Below are 25,671 nucleotides of genomic sequence, written 5' to 3' on the forward strand. Positions count from 1 at the left end.
AAGCGGGAAACCAGTAAGCAGGCCCTTATAATCCAGGCAGAAGAAGACGGCGCTTGGACCAGGAGGCGACTCGATACAGCCTGAAGGTCCAGGCAGGATCGTTTCCTGACTAAGTGGATAGGAGGAACAGAGACGGAGAACTGGTGAGACGCAAAGTCATTCTGTTCTTACCGTGGTCCCTAGCTCTCCATAAAGTGCAAAATTTTAGGATTTCACTCTTCAGTTTAAGAAAATGATCACATTACGTAGTGTGCGGAAGCTCACAGAGAAGGCTGCTCAAGGGCGGTTTCTCTCCTTCCTCGTGAAATGCCTTCCCCTACCTCCCCAGCCTATGAGAGCTACTTTCGTGTGTGGACATTTCAGAGGAAAGTCAAGGGCAAAGTCATCTCCACCTTTAGAGACTTGATGACGAGATCAGAACAATCCGCCACGGGCTGGTGGTAAATGGAATAACTAATATCAGTGCGTCTGGATTCCAATTTGATTACCCACGTGAGTATGTGTTTAAAAGTCCCAAGAGAGGAGTTCCCGTCATGGCGCAGTGGTTAACAAATCCGACTAGGAACCATGAGGTTGCGGGTTCGGTCCCTGCCCTTGCTCAGTGGGTTAAGGATCCGGCGTTGCCGTGAGCTGTGGTGTAGGTTGCAGACGTGGCTCAGATCCTGCGTTGCTGTGGCTCTGGTGTAGGCCAGTGGCTACAGCTCTGATTCGACCCCTAGCCTGGAAACCTCCATATGCCTGTGGGAGTGGCCCAAGAAATAGCAAAAAGCCAAAAAAAAAAAAAAAAAAGTCCCAAGAGAAACTTCAAGGATTTTTAAAACCTTGTAAAAGACCTCAAAACACCCAAGAGCCATAGTCATCTGTCCTGAATGTGGTCCTCTCAAAAAGAGAAGCTCTCTGAAGTTGCCTTCCTTCTGGTCCTTTCTTAGTCCACTCTATTTGCAATTGTCCTGATAGACTTTATTGTTTTTCCACATAATTTCTTAAGCTCCTGGTTGTCGCTTCTATTTTGTTTCTCAAAACAGAGCGACAGCACTCTTGGGTCAGGCGGACATCAGCTGTTTAATTGTGACACTTTCCTAGCTGCCTCCAAGTTATTTCTGTGGTTTATTTCCAGCTTTACACTATCTCTATGGTCTGCTTATTTTTGAAATAACCATACATTCAAAGAGCTCAGCACGCTCCGTACACATTGTCATGGCTTCCTATGCGGTAAAGTAGATTAAAATGCTTTTCTCCTGTTTCATGTGGAGACACAGAAACCACGTTCAAATGGCCATCCAGCCCCAACTCCAACAGAGTGCTGAACGTGTGTGTCTCAGATCAAGATCCCACATCAAATCATGTTCAGGCTTTGGTTTGGCTCCTGGCTCTTTAATTCCTTTGTAAGCACTGCATTTGCACACATCTCTGCACCCTGCCAGCAACAAGGTACTGTACAATACCAAAGACACAACAGGATGTGCACACGACTTGGTGGTGGTGGTCATGACATGCAGCAGCTTGATGTGAGATCTCAGTTTCCAGACCAGGAACTGCACCCAGGACACAGTGATGAAAGTGCTAAATCCTAACCACTAGACCGCCAGGGAACTCCCTTTCTTTTGTTTTTTGTTTTGTTTTCTTAAGACTCTACATAGAAGCAGAGTGAAAGAAGGGGCACAGCGGCAGTGCTTGGAGTGATGGGGGAAGAGCATCAGTTGAGGCAGAGCAGACCTGGAGGAAACATCAGTCTCCGGGATTCCATAAACAGAGGGGAAAGGGAAAGGAAGATAGAGCTGGGCAAGCAGATTCTGCCATGACATGGGAGAAAAAAGAGAGAGATTGCTTCCAGCTGGCATTCGAATAAAATAATGCTTCACCCCATTTTCTTTCATTCTTTCTTTTTTTCTTTCTAGAACCACATGGTTCTCAAGCTAGGGGTTGCATCGGAGCTACAGCTGCCAGCCTACGCCACAGCCGCAGCAACACAGGATCTGAGCCGCTTCTGTCTGCAACCCGCATCACAGTTCACAGCAACGCCAGATCCTTAACCCACTGATCAAGGCCAGAGACCGAACCCACATCCCAGTCGGGTTCCTAGTCAGGTGTGTGAACCGCTGAGCCACGAAGGGAATGCCCTGCCCCATTTTCTGGAGCAGTAACCAATTTGTCCCACATGCCACAACGACCTCAGAGACATCACCCTGATCTTACAGAGCAAAAAACAAGGCTCCGAGGGACCGTGTCTCTTTTCCACCCCATGCTGGTGACCCTCGAGGGCGGCGGTCCCACCCACGCTGTCTGGCCCCAGGGGCGCATCTTTGCAGTGGCACCGCGGCACCTCCAAGTGCTCCTGTCTATCAGATTTTCAATAAAGGCCTCAGGGTCAAAGCAGAGAGTGCAGATAAAAACATGTTTTGCAGGCTCCGTGTCCACTACGGATTTATCAGAGACACTTCCTTATCATCCAGGTGGTGGGCGATCCTTCTGAGCAAACAGTTACCAAAACCTCAATATGACACCATTTGTCTTAGGGTTTGGAAGGTGCAGGAAAGAAACGGTGCTCTTTTAAAAAAGAAAGAAGGAAGAGTTCCCGTCGTGGCTCAGAATCCAACTAGGAACCATGAGGTTGCGGGTTCGATCCCTGCCCTTGCTCAGTGGGTTAAGGATCCGGCGTTGCCATGAGCTGTGGTGTAGGTTGCAGACGCGGCTCAGATCCCAAGTTGCTGTGGCTCTGGCATAGGCTGGTGGCTACAGCTCCGATTCGACCCCTAGCCTGGGAACCTCCATATGCCACGGGAGTAGCCAAAAAAAAAAAAAAAAAGGCAAAAAGACAAAAAAGAAAAAAGAAAAGAAACTGCTGTAAATGCATCACTGCCTGAAACAAGCTTCCTCTGCACAGAAGTCCTGACTCGTTCGCGCGGCAAGGCAGTGCTGGGGCGAGTTCTCTTCTGTACGTCTACACCGGGAATGAGTGAAATGTCGAGGATTGAGACGTCAGGCGCCCAGCCTGGCACCTGAACTGTTAAGGATTCTACCTGAGAATGTGTCTCTTGCCATGAGGTACCAGCCCACAGACCTGTGTCCTGGATCGTCAGTCCCACACGGAAGCAGCCAGGTATGCCAGTTCTCTCAGCTACCACCTGTCAGTGGGCTTCGGACTTGGGCTAAATTGAGGGAAACGATTCCTTGATCTGTTCCTTTGTAGGACCTTTGTTGACACAGCTATTTTTGTGTGAAGGTTTGTGTTAGGATCTGGGGTACAATTGGGCTGAAACTCAGGCGGCCCCTGCTTCAACAAGCTCACACTCCACATAGGAGAGAAACCAGTTACAATCCAGAGGAAGCTGCCAGGAATTGTTCTAAATATTTCCTCTCTCTTCCCTCCCTTTATTTTCTTCTGCTTTCCCCAAAGAGGTTTAACCCGAGGTGTCCTTGCCATAGACACGTCAGGTGCATCCGCTCTAATCCTACGGGAATGAAAGAGCCCAGCTGGGGAGGAGGCGGTCATCCCGGGTTGGGAAGGGAACAAGAGCTCGAAGTGTGCAGTCTGCAAGCCGCAGTTGGCAGTGTTAGAAGTTGGCCCAGGCCCTGAGCTAAGAAAATGCATGTCTGGCCTCGGTGCAGCCTGCCTCGGCCTGACCGTGCCTCCCGTCAGGAGCAGAATAGGCCGCTGGTCCGTGGGGCCACAGGGCCACGGGGCACAGGGCTGCTGTGCACGGAGCGCGTCACGCCAGCCACACCCGCCTCAGACCCCACGGGCACGGACAGGCACTCACACCTGAAATGGGGAAACTAAGTCTTTGTTCCCTAAGCTTCTACTGAGCTCCTACTGCCTACCTGGCCTCTGTTCAGGGGCGTGGACCTGTGGTCACCTATGAAATGACATCTGGACCAGCTGACAGCTGACAGGGGCTTTGCCACCGGAAAGCCGCAGGAAGTCCAGTGCGGTCCCAGGACCCAGCAGGACCCTCGTCTCCCAAAGAGCACCCACCTCTGGTTGGCAGCCGAAGGCGGCCCGGCATGACCAGCCCTGGAGAAGGTGATGAGAAGACAGTTGGTTGGCAGTGCCCCCTTTCCTCCTGGGTGGCGTCCCCTCTCTTACCACCTCCCCAGACACTGGGTACCTCTGGCACTCTCCCCCTCCCCACCCTCCCCCGGCCCACCAGTCAGACCTTCTCACCTCCTTCTGGCTGAAAGGTGAGTGACTGCTGAGACGTCAGGGACTCTTACCTGTACACCTGCGGTTCCCAAAGCATGACGTCCTGCATCCTCACGAACCGAGACGGAGGAAGACACGTCATTATGCGCATTTTACAGATGAGAAGCTGAGGGTGTGTGCCCAGCCCAGGTAGTGCCACAGCCAGGAGGCAAATCCTGATACTCCGCTTGCAAACTCGGTGCTCTGTGCATCACGGGCCGGTGGGAGGAATGACTCTGCGATGAATTAGCAGAGACAACGTGTCCGCAGGGAGGCCCTGAGGATCAGGGCCTCTTTTTTTTACATTCAGATTTTCATGATTTTCGAGAAGCCACCATCTTCTGCATCAGAATTATAACCAACTCTCTCAGGCCACATTTGAGAAGGAAACTATGTCAGGAAAAGCTGTACTTGAGCTGTGGAATTGGTCACCTCCATTCTGTCCCTGCTTTAGCCGTGCTCGGTGACACTCAGCAGCATTCGGCTCCACGATCTCTCCCTCGTTCCTTCTAGAAGTGCTCTTTCCTTTGCTGCTGACTCTAAATGCTGTCCTGGCTTCTCTTCTGCTTCTGCCACCACGCCTGCTCCGCCTCCTCCTCCGTCTCCTTTGCGGTGGGAGCCCTTTTCTCCCCTCTTTCTCATCTCTCAGGAGATCCCATCCACATTCCTGGCTGCAATAACCGTGTGCCCCTCCCGCCTGGCCCGCTTTTGGTCCCAAGTCGCCGTGCTGCTTCTTCCCACAGGGCTTTTTGCACCTGTTCCTCTCTTCCTTCTTTCCCATCCGTCATGGCTCAGCCCTGGGCTCTGTGAGCTGCGAGAGCCTTCCTCTGTACCCACCAAAGGCCTTGCACCACCTTCCTCTACAGTCCTTCTGCGGTTGCACTGTTGCATTGGGCTCTACTCATTCATCATGATAACCACAGCTTGACTTCAAGCTCCCCAGGCGCAGAGACCATGTCTGTTTGGTGCACCCTGTAGCCCAGGACCCAGCGTAGGACCTGACTCCTGCAGGTGCACAGCAGATGTTTGCCGAGCATATCTAGGCATGCGTGAGAGGCCGATGGATGCTCTAGACTCAGGAGCACAAGCTTGGTAGAGTTGGCTTCCACAAGAAGAAAATGCAAGCTTGGACCTCTTCCCTGCTGCTGCTCCACACCCACCCAAATCCTGGCTGCACTGAACCCACTCCAGGCATAACCAGCAACTCAATGACCCAGCCGGTAGACTCCTCAGACCGAGAGACACTCCAGCAAACACAATCTAGAAAAGCTAGGCTTCCCATTCTGGACACTGGCCCAGTAAGTCTCTTCACCTGCCAGAGGCTACTCATTTATTGCTTTCAAGCTTGGGAGGGGGTGAGTGGCAGGTGGTTCTGTAACAAGTTCGGTGTTTTTGTCATTCATTGGCGACCCTGTTTGTTGTTTCTTTCATTCATTCAACAGACGGTTATCGAGGGCCTTGGGATGTGCAAACAATGTCATTTCTCGAATCAGATGGTGCAGCTGGTTTGGTAAATGCAGAATTAACCTTGACCCACACGGTCCTGTTGGCCAGGCACAGACCGAAGGCCACTCTCCAGATGACCCCCTTCTCTTCTGGTCCAGGACTGAGCAGTTACCTGGAGATATCACAGGTTTGCGTTTTCCTTGTTTTTGTCTGTTTCCAGAAGGACTGTGGTCCAGTCATTCCGAATATTAGTGGCTTAAAGCAACACTCGGCGACCATGCTCCAGAGTGTCTGTGGGTCAGGAGTCCAGAAGCAGCTTGGCTGGGCTGCTGGAGCTCTCTTGTGAGTTGCAGTCAGCATGTCAGCTGGGCTGCCATCATCTGAAGGCGTGACTGGGCTGGAGAACCCACTTCCGAGGGGTCTCGCTCATGTGGCTGGCAAGTCGGTGCTGGCTGTTGGCTGGGAGGCCTCAGTGCCTCTCGTTCTGGGCCTCCCACAGGGCTGAGTGTCTGCAGACGGTTTCGCTGGAGCCACGGGAGAAGTAGCAATCCTATTACCACCAGCCCTGCAAGCCCCCCACAGCCACTTCCGACACATTCTGTCCGCAGTACAGACCGACCCTGATTTAATGTGGAAGGGATGTGAATACCAGGGGATGTGAATACCAAGAGATGCACATCACCAAGGGCTGCCGATTGGAGCCCGGCTACCACAGGCTGAGGCTTCAGCGCCCCACCTGCTTTTGTCCAGACCCCAGGTTCGCTGGGAGTTCCCACTGTGGCTCAGTGGGTTAAGGGCCTGACATCTTTTCTATGATGATGTGGGTTCCATCCCTGGCCTGGCTCAGTGGGTTAAGGATCCGGTGTTGCTGTAAGCTGTGGCATAGGTTGCAGATGAGGCCTGGGTCTGGTGTTGCTATGGCTGTGGTGTAGGCTGCAGCTGCAGCTCCAATTCGACCCCTGGCTCGGGAATTTCTGTATGACACATGTGCAGCCCTAGAAAGAAAAAAAAAAAAACAACATTCCAATGACACTTTCACGTGAGGCTCCACAAACCAAGATAGCAAAAGCCTAAAGAGAATATCCAGGTTGATTCATTAGCCTGTTCAGGAGTTTGCCCACTATCACAATATAAAGCTACATTTCGCTTATTCAATTATGCTTTAAAGTAACTGCCTCACAACTGGACCATTCAAGACTGTTCCTCTGAGGTTTTTCTTTTCTTCTTCTTCGTATAAAACAAAATCAGTAGAAATATCTTTAGCTTTTTGGCTCTTCAGAAGTAGGTCCCCTGGAATCATCCACAGAATACACCCCACTTCCAATCCCACCCTCCATCAGGAAAGCCTTCATGGAGCGGTGGGTGTAACTTCGCAGTTACGCCCCCCACAGGCTCTTTGGGATGGCTCCACCGTGCTCTGTGGGCTACATGCCACCCTTATGCTGAAGAATTCATCAAGATGGGGTTGGAGTGAATGAAACAGGGCATGGGCTATAATGATGACACGGAACCTGACCCAATAAAGCAGCCGGGAGGAAGGAACTCTGAGGCAAAGCACAAAGTGATTCATTCCCAAAGGAAGCCTAAATGTGAGTGTGCGTGTCCGTGTCTCTCCCCGTCTTTGTATCTGTGTGTCTGTCTGTGTGTGTCTGTCTGTGCACTGCTTACTGCACAGAAGTGATGGAGCCTGTTCAGCTGATGAGGCGAAGGTCAAGTGTCTTGGAAGAGTCCGCCTTTGACCCAGATCTCGAAGGAAAAATGATGCCAGTGGAAAGAGCAAGGATAGGATGGCGCCGCTGATGTGAAGAACGAAGAGAAGAGCTTTGAGAAGTTCAGGTTGTCTGGACTGTCGGATGTGTCTAAGGAACGAGCACGTGATACAGCTGCAAAGGCAGGACAGAGGTGGCAATAGAAGGATGTAAAGGCAGGTCTGGGAGTTTGGATTTACTCTGAAGGCAAGAGGAAGCCACTGAACAGAAAAGTGCATCAGTTGTTTTCCGCAAAGTTACTGTGACATGCAGGTTAGATAACCTAATGGCACTATTTTCTTTTTTCTTTTGTTTTTCAGGGCTGTACCTGTCGCATATGGAGGGTTCCCACACTAGGGGTTGAATTGGAGCTGCAGCTGCTGGGCACAGCCACAGCAAAGCCAGATCCGAGCCACGTCTGTGACCTACACCGCAGCTTGTAGTAACACCGGTTCCTTAACCCACTGAGCGAGGCCAGGGATCAAACCCATTTCCTCATGAATACTAGTCAGATCTTAACACACTGAGCTATAACAGGAACTCCCACAGTATTTTCAAAAAAGGAGACAAGCTATGCAAACTTAAGGAATTTACACTATAAAATCAGAAGTGCACTCTAGAAAGATTCATCAGGCAGCTGGCTGCAGAACTGATTAGATGAGAAAGGAATCAATGTAGGGAGGCAATTAGGAGACTACTGACCAAGTCCCTGAAAGAGAACATAAGGCCTGAATGAGGGCTTCAGCAGAGAGGTAGATTCGTAGAGAGGATACTGTTGGAATTAACAGATCGCCGTACATAGGAGACAGGAAGGAGGTATTGACGGGGCCCCATGATTACCCTTTGGGCTTCCCACGAGGCAGAGACTGAAGCTAAGTGCCCCCAGTCTCTGCAGCAGCCTGATGTCCTCAGTGTCTGAAGTTTGAGATGTCAGTCCCTGCAGGACAGAAACAAAACCTCTCCAGGAAAAAGTGCATCCCCAACTTAAGCCCTCAAGACTTCTACAGTTTGAAGACCCACCAAACATGAGATCATGGTCCCCAAAGAAACACAGAAGAGTCAGCAGAAATAAGAATTGTGCTCCCAAGTACTTTAGGTATTAGAATTAGTAGATTCAAAACATAAAGTAATTTGTAGTTCCCATCATGGCTCAGTGGAAACGAATCTGACTAGCATCCACAAGAACGCAGGTTTGATCCGTGGCCTCCTCGCTCAGTGGGTTAAGGATCCGGCGTTGCCGTGAGCTGTGGTGTAGGTTGCAGTTGCAGCTCAGATCTGGCATTGCTGTGGCTGTGGTGTAGGCAGGCAGCTGCTAATTGGACTCCTAGCCTGGGAACCTCCATGTGCCGTGGGTACGGCCCTAAAAGACAAAAAAAAAAAAAAAAAAAAAAAGGCAAAAATAAAAGCAGCCAGAAATACATGAGAGAACACCTATAAAAGGACAAGGTTGAAAAGCAATCTTCTCAACAAAAATCTTCCTAAGAAAGAAAATAGCAGGCCCAGCCAATTTTATGAACAAATTCTATATAACTTTTTTTTTTTAGAAAAGTAGAAACCACTTTAATATATGTAACTGGAGTTCTATTTTCATTTATAGCTGTGAATAACTTTCAAAGAAAAGTTGATCATTTATCTTTCAGAAGATGGAAAATGAGGAAGTACCCCCGCAGGAGGATTCCATAAGGTTAATATAACCTTGACAAAACTAGACAAAAATGATACGACGAGAGAAAATCACAGACACTCAAATGGGTAAACATTGATGCAAAAATCCTAAACAATGTTAACAAACCAAATCCAGTCCAGTATAAAAACAAAGATATATCTTGCCCAAATTTACCCTACCCACAAACTCGGGGGAGATTTAACATGAGAATAAATTTAACTCACCACATTAATAGATTAGAGGAGAAAAATCATACGCTCTTCTTAGTTGACTCAGAAAAAGTATTAGGTAAAATTTAACATCCCTTCATGTTAAAAAAGTCTTAAACTCATAACCCAAGATAGAGTCCATAAACTGATGAATAGTATCTATAAAGAAACCCCAGGAATTTTTCTGTTTTCTTGGGTCTCTCCCATGTATACAGACTATTAAACTTTTGTTTGATTTTCTCTTGTTTGAAAAAAAGACCCTCCAAACAGCAGACACCTTTCTTAGTTGTGAAACTTGAGAAACATGGGGTCCCCCTGCTCATCAGCCCACTTTACCGGAAGCCTTGGCAATTAGCCTTTATCTATTTCAGGCACTTGGCAATTTCTCCACTGTCAGTCGTACTGCTTGGCATGTGAAAGGCAATCTTTTCCACGTACCTTAGTAACTAAACAACACAACTTTATTGACTCACGTGATCTTCCTTTGTCAGAGCCTATAAAACACGTGGTAGGCATTGATTGAGTTTTTGTCTTCTGTATCAATTTACATTACCATACTGGTTGTCAAACATTTTGAATAGCGCTGCAGCTCTGGGGCAAAACCTTGCAAAGCCCCTGTGCCCTGAGCATCAGAATTCTCTCTCCTCTGGACATGTTCCATCCTTCTCTTAATTTCAACAAAAGTAGATGGAGAGAGGAGAGGAGATAAAATCATTTGCGTATGTTTTGCTCCCTTATTCAAGCTCCAGGAAATGTTTCAAGAAGTTGGTGGGAGGCATGATTTCATGTCTCCATACGCTTGCTGGTACATACAATTCTTGGTGATTGAGTGTTTGCTATTATTCTCCATTTACGGCTCCCACAGTCCATAAATCGCCTGGACATCTCTCTTCCCACAGAGCAGTGAGTCCTGCCTGTATTGCTCTCAGTGTCAGCGTTTACCCAGTTGGAAGATCTGATTAGGTTCAAATTAGCCTACTTCTACAGCTGGTTTTCTTAATCTACAATTAGAGTAAGAATAAAGTCATTGGCAAACATGGTGTTCATTAAGGGAACTTTCTGTACAGTACGTGCCTGTTCCTTTCGCTGATGTTTGACCATTATGTCATTGTTTACAGTTGCTAAGGTGACCATGTGAGAATACTCAGTTTGGGAATCCTTGGAGTCCAAGTTTGTGGCTCATATCCTTATGAATCACTCCACTTCAAAATAAAATTAATTTGACACTGGGCCATTTCATCAACTATACTTTTGGCAAGATAATACAAGCCTGTCGCATTCTAGGAATGAGGTAAGTTATTTAGTGGCCTACCCACTGGAGAAAATGACATTTCACCCATTTAGAAATAGAATCACTCTATCAGGAAATCAAAGTGGTAATGTATTAGAAGAATTGAATAAAAGGATACTTTCTGTGCATAACATCACACAACAGTTTAAAGCAAATCAGAATGAAACGAAGCCCAAACGTTCCCAACGGTTGGTGGAAGTTTAATCGGCTACCTCTGATGGGAGGGCAACTAGAGGCATCTGCCAAAATATTAGACACACATATTCTTTACATCGTTGAAAAACAATAGAGACATGCCCAGGCTAGATTGCAATTTTTAAAACCCACAGAGTTGGAGGAATAAGGATGAATAACAGGGTCTCAGGGAAACTAGAACTCAGTAGAGCCTTAGGGTAAACCTTTCGGGACAAATCATCCCCAACTGGTTTCCATTTTTGTGTTCTCAGGAGGTAGCTTCTGATTGGCTTAGCTGGGTCACATGACTCCACTTCCCTTCAGGAGGGTGGATGCCAAGATTCCTCCCCAGGCACAGCAAGCACTGCCCCCGCTGTATCTGATTTAAAAAAAAAAAAAAAGCAGAAGACAAAAATTTGAGATGTTTTCCTGTTACCTCTCCATTCCCCCAAAAGAAAACAGGGATGCTCTTATCAGAAAGAAGGAGAATGGAAGGTAGGAAGATAAAAGCACCCCGGGATCCACCTGCTTTTTGCGGCTCCACGCCAGCGAGCCAGCCAGAGAATCTCTTCATGGGTGTCATATAAGTGGTAAAAGGTACTTTTGCAATGTTATTCTTAATGGCAAGTAAAAATAATAGCAATCACAACAATAAAGGAGTAAAGTATTGTACACCCAGACCTGAGAATTCTAGGCAGCCAGGAAAATCAATGGAGCGAAGCTGCGCTAACCTGGGATAATGTCTAATACATGTAAGTGAACAGAGTAAGTTTCAGAGGAGTGTGTAAAGTATAATAATGGTCCTGTAATAATTTTAAAGGTGTATATGGAACGGAAAGTCTCGCAAGATCTCATAAGAAAACGTCTTTATTTTTGTCTTCCACTGTCCCTTTAAACAATCTGCAATGGGAAGTTCCTCCTCTGCCTCAGGGAGAAAACTCAGGCAGCGGCATGACTTCTGCAAACTTACAGGTAGAAAAGGAATCCTATGGTTACTCTAAGTTGTAAACACCGTGTCACTTCCATAACTAAAAATGTCTAAACCTGGATGATAATAAAAATTCCAAACTTGAATTAGATTTTCTCCCCAGCTTCTCCCCTGCAGAAGCCTGCAGACACGGCAGCTGCTGCCCTTTGCCCTCCTGAGGTTTTTACAGCCCTCAGCTCAGGGGTCCTGGCCCCTCCAGGACCGAGAGTATGGAGGGGAGTGAGAAGGGGTGCGGGAGAGTTCTTGCCCAGCTGAGGCTCCCATAGGCTGGCAGCACTCTCTCCATCTCAAAGGCACCTGTGGTCACTTCAGAGGCCTCCTCAGGAAACATTCAGTAGCACTTTCCACGGCAGCTGATCCCTGTTTCTTTGGGAGTCAGAGCCGCAAGGATTCTCTCCGTTCACATCCATCACCCTTGGACGGGACTGAAGAAGCCACTCTCCCTCCCGATGGTCCACGGCGGGCCTACGAGAACCACGCGTGGCCCGCCTCCCACCACCATCTCTGCCCACGTGACCAGCTCCAGGGGTCCAGGTTCACCCCACTCAGCTGCCTCAGGCTGAGGGAAAAAGCCTCTTCCTAGCGTCCTGAGCTGTGTGCCAGATACTGGTCCCCTCCTCCCGGCCCCTGACTGGGAGCAGCCCATCCAGGTTCCTGCGGACTTGAGATAACGGAAATGGCTTCCACACTCCAACTCTGAGGAGGTAGGGTAGCCGCTCAGAGCAAGTGAAGTTACACGTATGTCTTTTCAAAGTCATCCTCCTGACAAATACCCTCTGGTCTGAAATGACCCAACCCCATCCATCACACCTTCTATCTATCCACTCATCCGTCACACCTTCTGTGCATCCATCCATCACACCTTCTATCTATCCATCTATCACACCTTCTGTCTATCCATCCATCACACCTTCTATCTATCCATCTATCACACCTTCTGTCCATCCACCCATCACACCTTCTATCTATCCATCTATCACACCTTCTATCCATCCATCCATCACACCTTCTATCTATCACACCTTCTGTCTATCCATCCATCCATCACACCTTCTTTCCATCCATCCATCACACCTTCTGTCTATCCATCCATCACACCTTCTATCTATCCACTCATCCATCACACCTTCTATCCATCCATCCATCACACCTTCTGTGCATCCATCCATCACATCTTCTATTTATCCATCCATCCATCACACCTTCTATCTATCCATCCATCACACCTTCTGTCTATCCATCCATCCATCACACCTTCTGTCCATCCATCCATCACACCTTCTATCCATCCATCCATCACACCTCTGTCTATCCATCCATCTATCACACCTTCTGTCTATCCATCTATCACACCTTCTGTCTATCCATCCATCACACCTTCTGTCCATCCATCCATCACACCTTCTGTCTATCCATCCATCCATCATCACACCTTCTCTCTATCCATCCATCTATCATACCTTCACGGAAGCGAGTCAGTCACTCAGCCAGTTCTTGACCTCATACTTCAAAGTGTCCGCATGGGGTACACCTCAAATCTCTCTGTGTCTGCCTGTCTGGTTGGCTGTCTGTCTCTAACACACACACCCTTAATCAAAGCATCCAGCCTACCATCTTATTTTTTTAAATACTCCATACATGTTATGTATTTATATAGTTATGTATTTTTTTATTTTTGGCTGCACCTGCAGCATGTAAAAGTTCCCAGGCCCATGATCAAACCCATGCCCCAGCAGTGACCTGAGCCACAGCAGTGACAAGGACACATCCTTAACCTTCTGAGCTACCAGAGAACTCCACTTACTGTCTTATTATTTGTGCGTGTGTGTGTGTGTGTGTAAAGTCATAAAAAATATGTGGAAGGACATACTCTGTATCCAGCAGGGTCCTGACATTAGAGCTGGATAACTTGAAGAGAATTTGGTAAAGGGGCTACTTACAAAAGCATGCCAAGAATTTGGGGGAAGAACCAGGTTTAATGCAGTAACCAAGACCAGTGAGAGCGGGGAGCCACTACAACCACCAAGGCTGAGGGAATCAGGAGGTGGCTTTTTGAAAGGGGTCTGACTAGGGACCCTGGCCTGGCTCAGTGGGTTAAGGATCCAGCGTTGCCATGAGCTGTGGCATAGGTCGCATATGCAGCTTGGATCCGGCGTTGCTGGTGGCTGTGGCGTAGGCCGGCAGCTACAGCTCTGATTCGACCCCTAGCCTGGGAACCTCCATATGCCGCAGGTGTGGCCCTAAAATAAAAAAAAAAAGGAAAAGGGTCACCTATTGGCCTTTGGTGGAGATGCAACCAACTCAGTGACCCGACAGGGAGAGAACAAGGGAAGTAAAAACCCGCCTCACTCCCCTCCTACCCTCCAAGCTTCTCACGCCTCCCATTGGGCGAGTCCCATCAGGGGCCAACCGTGAAGGACCTTATTCGCGCAGGCCCATACGGGTCAGCCTCGCAGGGGCGGGGGCGGGAGGATGGAGACGGTGGGGAGGATCAGAAGAGGCCCGTGCACATTCCCGAAAGCCCCCTCTATCTACCGAGACAGAGGCTGACCGATGGCTTTTGTCCTTTAGTCTTTATGGTTCTGTATTTTTCATGTTGAATTTTCTTACAACAAGCATATCTTTATGGGTGGTTTTTGTAATTTAAAGAAAAGGTAAAAATACATTGAGTAATTATAGGTGCAACTACATGATTCTAGGATATAGATGGGACTGTGTGCAGCATAGGAGGGTCTCCTCTGTGAGTCCAGTGGTTTCCAGTGACCTGGGGCGTGATTCAGGCCTCGTACCTGGCATTACTCCATAAGTGCTCACCAGCCTCTGGAGCTAAGTGACTCCAGCCACATCCAGACGAAGGCACAGGCCCTTTCAGAGCGCTCCAAGGGACGGTGGCAAAGACAGCTGGGACGCACTCCGTGCAGTGGCAGAACCATGGCCCAAAAGATGCCCTCAGTTCCAGAACTTGTGACTGTGTTCCCTGGCCCTGGCCAGAGACCTTGCAGGTGCGGTTAATTAAGGATCTTGTGGTGGAGAAATTATTCTGGATTAGCGGGTTGGGCCCCATGTAATCAAAAGATCCTTAAAAGATGGAAGGAGGAGGCAGGAGAGTCAGAGAACGACATGGGACAGTGGAAGCAGAGGCCAGAGTGATGTGACCACAGACAGTCTCTAGATGCTGAGAAAGACTAGGAAGATTGTCCTCTTTAGGCTCCAGAAGGACCTGACCCCTGCCCTCACCCTGAATTAGCCCTGTTTGGCCTGTTTTGAACTTCTGACCTCCAGACTTGTCAGATAATCAATTTGTACTGTTTTCAGCCATGAGATTGTGGTAATTTGTAACAGCAGCTGTAGGAAACCCACACATACAGATTTGTGTGGTCCTGTATTTCTTGGACCCCTTGCAGTTAAAGCGGGGCCGTTAAAGTGACACAGTTCTGCCCAACACAGTGTAGATGGAAGTGACCCGCATGTCCTGACCCACGGACTGCAGGATGGAGGGGGTCCCGCAGAGGACAGGAAGCTCCATTGAAGTTAGCTCTCGTGTGGTTTAAAGTGTATAGTCAAGATTAGCCCAAAGTTCACTAAAGAGGCCGTTGCCCTTCTGAGACATCAGATGACTGGCCCCATCAATTCCCACTGGTCACAGTCCACTCCATCTGTGTTGTTCCTTGACAGAGAGAAAATGCCACTTAAGGGAAATATCCCAAATGAAAAGCAGAAGCAAAGGTGCAACATGATTGTAGCACAATGGTCAGATGCCCCGAAGGCTCTTCGTACCTACTGACTTCAAAACCCACCTTTAAAGCACTTTAGCTGGAAGTTCCTGTTGTGACACAGTGGAAACAAATCCGACTAGGGTGCAGGTTCAACCCCTGGACTCACTCAGTGGGTCAGGGATCTGGTGTTGCCATGAGCTGTGGTGTAGGTCACAGATGCGGCTCAGATCCTGTGTTGCTGTGGCTGTGATGTAGGCTGGCAGCTCAATTCAGCCGCTAACCTGGGAACTTCCATAAGCCACAGAGGCGACCCTAAAAAACAAAATAAAGAAACAAATAAATAAAGCAAGTAAGCAGCTGAGCACAGCTGCCAAGGCTGCTCAGGGGGTATCATGCCAGGCACATACAGTGGACACTGATTTCAGTTAAATAAAAATCGTCCAGTCTTTCAGTCTGCTCTCCTACGGATTCCCATGGACAAGAAGAGCATTTCACCGTCTTCGAGTCCTCAGTCTGTGAAAGAGTTTTCCCACAATTTGTAGGCATTTGATAAAGTGTTTTGGTATAAACAAAATCTCAAAATGTATGAGATGCAGTCAACTCTGTCCTGAGCCATAAAGCCAAAGGCGTCTATGCGTTTGTGATTAAAAAGAAAAACTGAAAGAAAATAAATGAACATAAACCTAATAATTTTAAAAAGTTATAAGAATGTAATGTAAATTATTAAAATTTATAGTTTTATCATATATTGAGCAATAATCTATTACACATCAAAATATAAAAGATTCCATTTATAAAAACATCGGTTGATGGGGTCCTGCTGTACAGCACAGGGAACTGTATCTTACTCTTGGGTAAGACCCTGATGGAGGAGTTCCCGTCGTGGCTCAGCGGAAATGAATCTGACTAACGTCCATGAGGAAGCAGGTTCGAGCCCTGGGCCTTGCTCCGTGGGTTAAGGATCCTGCGTAGCCAGGAGCTGTGGTGTAAGTCACAGATGAGGCTAGGACCCTGAGTTGCAGTGGCTCTGGTGTAGGCTGGCAGCTGCAGCTCTGATTTGACCCTTAGCCTGGGAACCTCTATATGCTGTGGGTGAAGCCTTAAAGAGACAAAAAAAAGAACCTGATGGAAAATGGATAAAGGCAGGGGAGTGTATATGGGTGGGTGGGTCACTTTGCTGTACAGCAGAAATTGAAGGAACATTGTAACTCAACTATACTTTAAAGAGCAATCAAATCATACATTACCTAAGAATAACTTTAATGAGACCTACATATAGAAAACTATAATCTTTATTTAGAATTTTTGTTTTGTTTTGTTTTTTGTTTTTTGCCATTTCTTGGGCCGTGCCAGCGGCATATGGAGGTTCCCAGACTAGGGGTCGAATCAGAGCTGTAGCCGCCGGCCTATGCCAGAGCCACAGCAACACGGGATCCGAGCCAAGTCTGCGACCGTGTAGGCAATGCCAGATCCTTAACCCACTGAGCAAGGGCAGGGACCGAACCCGCAACCTCATGGTTCCTAGTCGGATTCGGTAACCACTGCGCCATGACGGGAACTCCTATTTAGAACTTTAAAAAAAAGAATTGACTCATGCAGATACTCTATTCATTAGACAAAAAATTGCTATGAAGTGTTAGATTTACCATTATTTAATGTATCACTAAAAAAAGAAAAGAAAAAAACCACTGTCAGAGTTCCCGTGGTGGTGCAGCAGAAACAAATCTGACTAGGAACCATGAGGGTGCGGGTTCGATCCCCAGCCTCAATCAGTGGATTAAGGATCCAGCGTTGCCGTGAGCTGCGGTGTAGGTTGCAGACACGGCTCAGATCTGGTGTTGCTGTGGCTGTGGTGTAGGCCAACAGCTGTAGCTCTGATTAGACCCCTAGCCTGGGAACCTCTATATGCCGTGTGTGCAGGCCTAAAAAGCAAAAAAAAAAAAAAAAAAAAAAAAAAAAAACTGCCAATTTAACTATGAAACACTATCTGCTGAAAATAATTCCTGATTTCAGAAAGGTTATAATAGGGAAAAAGGGGCTTTGGCACCAATGAAATGTATTATGTTCTAAGATATGAAGACTGAGTATGGTACATATATTGATTCTTCCCAAACTAAGGTATGGATGGAATGTGCTTCTGATGGAAGTTTAAATGGTTGTAACCTATCTAAATATTCTAAATATATGTCTAAATATTAATAGCATATAATAAAAGATTTAAGGAGTTCCCTTGTGGCTCAGCGGGTTAAGGATCTAGCATTGTCACTGCTGTGGCTTTGCTATGGCAAGGGCTTGATCCCTGGCCCAGGAACTTCCACATGGCATGAGTATGGCAAAAAAAAAAATAATAATAATAGTTAAGAAACTTAAAATGTTTACCATTACTCAGTTTCTATGAATCTATTTTAGGAAATAATCAGATTTATGTAAAAAGATGTCCACCCCATCATTATGTCCATCATTTGCAATAATGGAAATTAGAAACTACGCAAAAATCCAATAATAGGGAGATGATAGTATACAATTTGGTACGTACACACAATTAAATATTTAGCTATTAAAACTCAGTTTACAAATAATTTTTAAAAGATAAAAACATGCCTAAATATAAGGATATGAAATTGTATCTAAGCATATGAGATTGTCTATGCAGTATAACTGCATCCATCTTAAAATGTACATAAAAACAAATGGAAATATATATACTAAAACATTATCTACGAAATGTATTTGCCAAAAGACATCCCCAGACATGCCATTGGAACAAAATGAAAGTTAATTTTGAAAGACCTTGAAAGCGTCTCAAGGAGTATGAAGTCCTGCGACAAAAGCGTTATGCCGAGGCATGGTGACTTGGTAGGGGTTGCCTGGAGGTTTCTGGGTAGGCTGTGAGAGATCTGGGGGAGGAAGTGAAACAGCTGCCATTGTGCAGCTCAGACACTGTCGCTGGAAGGCAGGCTCCCCTCACTGGTGTGAGGCAGCAGCCAGGCTCCCAAAGGCTCCTCTTTCCTGGATCGGCTCCAGCTTCTCTGACTCCTGGGCTGAGTGACTAATGAGTGATGAAAGGCCTCAGCTCCTGCAGAGCCCCCACATTATCAAGGTCAAAGGCAGTCAACATGGATACAGGTTCCAGTGTCACGCTCTTGGCTTCTAGCTTGCTCTTAGGTTCCAAGATTGCATCTATCTTTGCTTTCCCACTGCCTGACTTTCAGACTTTGAGCTCCAGCATCACACAGAGGCAGCAGCTCCCAAAATTGCCTGTGGTCAGATCTCTGTAACCGAGCCCTTAAGATTGATGTATCTCTATATACACCTGTATCTATCTGTATGTATGTGTGTGTCTATATCTATAGGTAGGCGACAGACAAACAGACAGTTAGATGATGGACAGGGAGCTAGAGTCCTCTCTCCTAGCGGCTCTCTTCTCTGATCAAACCCTGGCCGATACAACCTGCTTGTCAATGCATCGTTGTCAACATCTCCGTTCACATTATCTATCATAAAAAGCATTGGTTTTCTCAGGTCATATGCTGTACCAGCCACAGTTTAAAAGGATTCATCTCTTTTCTATTCTCAATAATTAGCAAGGCAAATAACGGCCTCCTACTACAAATAGAAAAACCAATTGATACTGGGAGCCAGGGTCTGACACATCCATCTTTCATTCCAAGAGTTACCTTGAAGGAAAGACAAGGAGTGACTAGCCAGGCAGACAAGTCCCTCACCCGTGTTTGCCTTGAAGAGGCTCCGGGCCAGATTAGGGACTCAATAAATAGGATGCCTTTATGTGCATAAAAATGAAATCCATTGAATATTTTGCTTTTAAAAGGCTGATCTCCCTCTGTTTTGTTAAATAAAACTCTTCTGATTAGTTCTAACCAAGCTTGAACTTGGGGATTACTTGGCCTTGGACAAGCTTAAAAGGGAAGCAAGTCAAAGCAGAGCATAACAGGAGGGTGTGATTTTTGCATAGGATTTTTCTCACTTATTGGTTTAACCACTCTTTGGCTTCCCTGAGCACTAATATATAAAGACTTGACACAAGAAGGCACAGCAGAGCCTCCCCAAACCCATAAAAGTGGCATATGCTCAATGCCACAGGACTGCCTCCTGTGCCACCAGTTTGGCACGTGCCCCCGTGTTGGTGGCGGGTATGGATCTCAGTGTTCATTTTTCTGTACCTCAACCAGATTTCTATCTTGATGCCTCATCCTGCCCAGGTGAACAGACTGTAATCTCAGTCCGTTCAAGGTCGCCCTCCTTTCCTGGCAGTTGCATCTAAGTTTAGGCAGGTCAAGGGGTGCCCAGCCTTGGAGAAGGTGCCACCTGGCCATTTCATCTGACCACACGAGGCCCCCCAAGACATCACTGGTTCCTGACCACACCGTCCTTCGGCTGGCAGGTCTTGCGACTTCTGTGCCACACTTAGGACACAGGGACCATGTGGCTCCCACAGTCTTCCACAGGTGGGCGGGAGGATGGCAAAGAAGGATTTAAAGATGAAAACGGGCGAATATGTCTCAAATAATACCCTGCCCCTGTGTATTACTGAACTTTGCTCTAGGTTTTACACTCCCCAACAAGATTTTGATTCCAAGCCATCCGCTGTGCCTCTTAACTCTATGTTCTTGCCCATGCATGTTTATTGTTGATCAGGATCCTGTGTAGCTGATAGACATTTAGGTAGGTCTGACATAGAACCCATGACTAGGTCCGAAATCCCCAGACTTGGACCCCATGATGAGGATTCACGTGTAGGTGGGATGTGCTGATGATGAAAAGGGTGCTCCCAGGGCCGAATGGGAAGTGAGGAAGGCAAGGCAGGGTGGAGGTGGGGCAGGCAGCAAAGGCTCAGTGCCCCGCAGAGGGTCGCTGCGGCTGATCCCACAGAAGACCCTTGGAGGATAAGTCACACCTCAGGGTGGTCCCCACAGGAGTCAGGGAGCTGGGTCTGTGGGTGCTGGGGTTGAGCTGCTCCCGTAGCCAAGGGCAGTCCTTGAAAAGGGTCAAGGGATTCAAATAAGCACACTACTGTATATAAAAGAGTTAAGCAACAAGGACCTACGGTATAGCCCAGGGAACGCTACGCAATATCTTGTAATAAACTCTCATGAAAAAGAATGTAAAAAAGAGTATATATATTCCTATATATATGTATAACTGAGTCACTTTACTGTATACCTGAAACTAACACGACATTGTAAATCCACTATATTACAGTAAACAATTAAAAATAAAATAAAAAAGACAAAGGCTCAGGGAGCCCACAGATATCGTGGGAACGGGGCTGAGAGGCTGTGAGCAGAGCCTGGGCACTGACCAGCGCCCCCCTCTGGCAGGTGGGGCAAGAACTTCTGAAGGCAGGCAACAGGCCCTGACGCGGGTCCACGCCAAGATTCAGTGGCTGTGCATGTCAGACAAACAGAGAGAAGAGAAGAAAATGCCTAAAAATCCTTCAGCCAAGGGTGTGCACCCCTCTGGTTCACTGAGATTCTTTCATGCATAATGTCAGCAATACTGTGACTTTTTGAGCCATGGCTTCCAGCCAAGAATTTATCAACTAGAACTGCAAAACATCACACGATGCAAATAGTGGCTGTCAACATAACACAAATGTTGGCTGGCAGGTACTAGAACACACAGTTGAGAATGGATTTTATCTGAAATTCAATTTATATGTATTTGGAGGTAGTATGTAAATAATATTTATCCATGCAGATGTGTTAGGTAGTTTTCAGAAAAAAAAAAAGTCTCATAAAAATTCTTAATTCTTTAATTTTGTTTGTTTATTATTTATTTTTAGGGCCACAACCGTGGCATTCATATGGAGGTTCCCAGGCTAGGGGTCGAATCAGAGCTGCTGGCCTAACCACAGCCACAGCAACGCCAGATCCGAGCCGCATCTGCCACCTACACCACAGCTCGAGGCAACGCAGGATCCTTAACCCCCTGAACGAGGCCAGGGATCAAACGCACATCCTCATGGATACTACATGGGTTCATCTCCACTGAGCCACAATGGAATCTCCTTTTGTACATCGTATTTTAAAGGAGTACTTATTTCAGAAAATGCGGGAAAGTTGGAGAGAAGATTATTACTTCTAACTTTGAAGCACCTTTTTCCTCATTTAGAACGGTTCTCAAAGTGATAAAAAGGTGGGTCTGGGTCAGTAGCATCCGCCCACCTGGGAGCTTGTTAGAAATTCAAGTTCAGGCACCACCAGGGACAGGACCCACTGGGTGAGAAAGCCTGGGGGCAGGGAAGACCTGTAGGGGAGCTGCACACCCACTGGAATTTTCAACTACTGCCATATTAGTGAATATACAAGCTGTTTTCAACATTTCATTGTCATAAACATGCTGTAGTGAACATCCCTGTACTGGAAGCTTTGTACAATTAGTTGAGTAGATATTTTACAAATTTCCTCTCTCTGAGTCTCTCTCTCTCTCTCAGCCCTCTTTGCCTCTCTCAAAAGGAAGCTTAAATAATGAGGAACCTGCCTTGCCTCAGCTGTTTCTATCCCTCTCACTCATGCTATGCTAAACCCCAGAATACACACGGCGAGTAGGGTGGGAGAAGAACACAAAAAGTAAAAAAGACTGTATCAAAAACCCTAGTTTTGGATCCATCTGCTTGTATTTTATTTTTACCTCCTGGGGAAAAATCCTGCCTGCCCCTCTGGAAAAGTAACCCATGATTTTTCCCATCCCATCTGAACTGCAAGGTGGATCTTGTCACTTTGCTGTTCAAGCTTTATGGATGGGACTCGCAAGGGGCAGAACTGGCTACTTCCTCTATTAGAGAGAAGCAAGAAAGAAGAGGGGGAAGGAACAGAGAGGGAAACTGAAGAGCGAGGAGGAGAAGAGAGTGAAAGGGGTGGATGAGAAGTGGGAATTTTTCAAGGTTCGTGTCGTTAGGTGCAGAGAGCAAACTACAGCGGCCGTCTGGTGCCCTCATCACTGGAGCACCCGTTATACTCAACACCCCTTTGTGTGGAGATACCCAGGCAATCTGTGCTTCCATAAATCCTCCAGACTTTTCTTCTTTCTTTAAACCTCAAACCAAATTCCATTTCTGTTCTGGTGGCTGCAGGCCATCATAAATACATCTCTGGCAATTTCAGCTGCTAATGTTGGCAGAGTCCTGGTGCCAAATGGAATCTGAAAAGCCAAAGTGGCAACCTCCTTGGCTACAAAATTTTAAATGTGTTTTCCCTTTAACCATACAATTGAGATAAGAAAGGTCACTCCTGCAGAAATATCAACATGACTCTGAAATTGAAAAGGATTTAAATAAATCATCCTTAGGCTAGCAATATAAATGCATCCACACATCTTCCATTCCACTGTGTCACTTGCACCAATAAATGCCAACTGCACAGCTTGCCAGCAAACTTGCTGGGGCTCTTATACATAAAATTTCAAGAGTCACCTGAGCAAGAATGTGAGACTGACTGAAAATAATAATAATATGGCACCACACTTTCTATAATGACGCCAATTAGCTGAAACCGGTGGCTTCATCTGCCACCTCTCCTCCTTGCCACCCACCAGGCTCCTGCAGTCGCCCCCCCATCCCCACCCCAGACACCTCACTGCACCCCCAGCCTGCTCTCCCGCCACTGGCTCTGCCTCCCAGAGTCACCTTCCTGTGCTGCCTGCTGGCACCCCCACCCATAGCGATGGGGGCCACCGTTGGGTTTACCCACGTTGACACTGGGTCATGGGGCGCATATATTCCCCTGCCTGCTCCCACCCCGCCACTGAGGAGGCTCTTTGGATGTGGGGGCGATTCTCCAAAAGCCCTCAGTCCCTGGACCTTATAGGGGAACACCGACACTGCCCTCCTTGGCCAAGCATGACAATAGCGGCTTGCGTGCATTGTCTCACAGGAGGAGGCCGCGCAAGGAACACAGTGCGCCCTAAGACCACATGGGAGGATGGGGGGGGGCGCGTAGGAGGAGGAGTCCGCCAACCTCCCAGGACCCTTGGTGCTGGAATCCATCTTGGCTGATGGGTGCTGGCGCCACCAAGAAGGAGCCTGAACCAGACCAAGTACTGACCGAGCAAGACGACTGGCCAGAGACAACCCAGAAACTAACCTCAGTCCCATAAAACCCGAGACTGCGAGCCCCGTGGCAGAGCCGTTCTCTGGGGTTCCCTCACCTTTTTCTCCACCCAGGACCCCTTCCCAAAACAGTCTCTTGCTGTGTCAGCATGTGTGTCTCCTCAGACCATCCATTTCCAAGGGTTAGACAGACAAGAGCCCACTCTCCGGGCCCTGGAAGCGGTCCCCTTGCTGCAACAGACCCACGCCCTTCGCGCAGTGAGTCTGCAGTCCCCACCCCCCACCCCAGGCGGAGTCCGTTTCCCACCCGCTTGGGCTTGGCCACGTGACCCGCCTGGGCCAATGGGACATCAGCAGAAGTGACAGGTGCCACGCGAGGAAGCCCAGGCCGGTCTGATGGAGGTCGAGGGATGACCGTGTTCAAAGAGTGACCCAGGAGGAGAGCCACCTAACCCGCCAGCCAGGCCCCGCTAGAAGGGGGTGAGAAATCAGAAACTGCCCCCCTGGGGGGACCAGTGGATAACTTACACATGGAAGGGACGGGGGCGTCCTAGTTTTCACACGGTCTGCAACCTCCGCTCACACTCTTCCTGACGTTGCAGGTAAAGCACCCACGTCTGCAGGCCCTGGAAGGAGAGGCGTTCAAAGGCCGCTCACTGGCTTTACAGCCAATTAGCCCGGAACTGGGAAACACCACATGCCTGTGTTTGGGGATTCGAGCTGGAGTCACTTAACCTCTGGGGTCAGGAATGCCCTAGTTGGGACTCAGGGTCCCCAACGGAGCTTCTCCCATGCTTGAAAAACCCAGCCTCTGCGGGGGCCTGTGCTCTGCCCCATGAAGGCTGGAAGCGTCTTCCCGCAGAAGAACCGGCCACGGGCCACGCCTCCCATGAGCTGGCCACGCCTCTCACGTACTGGCCACGCCCCCCACCAGCCAGCGCCTGCCTGTGCACAGGGCACATGGCACACCTGCGCCAGCACGCTCACACTGGGGTCAAGGGCCACTGGCCAACCTCGGTGGGAGCTCGCTGCTTTCCTAGCTGGTCAGACTGGGTCCTGTGGTGACAAAGACAGAGCTCATAGGAGGCCCCGACCATGGGGACTTGGATTCTCTCTGAGCAACCAGGGACCTGATCAGATCTGGTGTGTAGTAAGTTCATCAGACCCTGAGCTCCCCCTGGAGGCCAGTCTGCCGTCTTCCTGCAGCAGGGCCTGAGGACGGCTCCTGGGCTACTTCTGGACAAGAGCGAAGTCCCAGAGCCCTCAGCAGATGCATCTGAGCTCCTCCGGCGGTGAGGGGAAAGAGATGGGGGGGGGCATTTCTTTCTTGACTTCCCTGGAGTCTTTACAGAAAGGGTACTGCTGGGATGCAAGGAAGGAAGCAGTGTCAAGGGCCACCTGGCAGGTAGGACCAAGAGTACAGGGTACCACTCCTTGGCTGTCTTACCTTGCTGCACTGTCATTAAGTATTTCAAAATCCCACTCATGTCTTTCCTCCAGATTTAGTTATCAGTTGTTCTTGGACAGGAATCCCATGTCATACTTTTTTTTTTTTTTTTTTTTTTTTTTTGTCTTTTCTAGGGCTGCACCCTCGCATATGGATTTTCCCAGGCTAGGGGTCTAATTGGAGCTGTAGCCACTGGCTTAGGCCAGAGCCACAGCAATGTGGATCCAAGCCGCATCTGCAACCTACACCACAGCTCACAGCATCGCCGGATCCTTAACCCCTGAGGACACCAGGGATCGAACCCACAACCTCATGGTTCCTAGTCAGATTTGTTAACCACTGTGCCACGATGGTAACTCCCCATGTCATACTTTTTAAGGTGCTAAGAAAAGTGCTCTGAACCATATGAAATACGTTTTGACTTGAGATAACATGAAAAGGAGGAACACACCACCAATGTCTCATTTTTAAATGAATAGAGATCATATCTGAACTGACAACTGAAGTAAAGGGCAGAGTTTATCCATAGCAAAGTAGATTTTTAAAATCCAGATAATTCAGGTGAGCGGTGGAGCGCACACAGGGCTGGGGGTCTGAAAGCCTCAGCCCTTCTGGGCATTTCTGGTTCAGCCCCCGACTAACTGCTTGATGCTGGGAGCACGACATCATTCACCTGGGCCCCAGTATGCACCATTTGGACCACTTTTAAAGGAAAAATTTGCCTCACCCAAGTTG

At 48.0% G+C, this 25,671-nt stretch overlaps 1 long non-coding RNA gene across 1 annotated transcript; it reads right to left on the reverse strand.

Annotated features, from left to right (window-relative positions):
- Nucleotides 10,728–24,363, reverse strand: LOC102158235. The gene is made up of 2 exons (XR_001305860.2): nucleotides 24,018–24,363; nucleotides 10,728–11,096 (listed from the first exon to the last, which is right to left on the reverse strand). It is a non-coding gene; the product is annotated as an uncharacterized LOC102158235 (long non-coding RNA).

The sequence above is a fragment of the Sus scrofa genome, chromosome 1 (assembly GCF_000003025.6).
Source record: "Sus scrofa isolate TJ Tabasco breed Duroc chromosome 1, Sscrofa11.1, whole genome shotgun sequence".
NCBI classification, from domain to species: Eukaryota; Metazoa; Chordata; class Mammalia; order Artiodactyla; family Suidae; genus Sus; species Sus scrofa.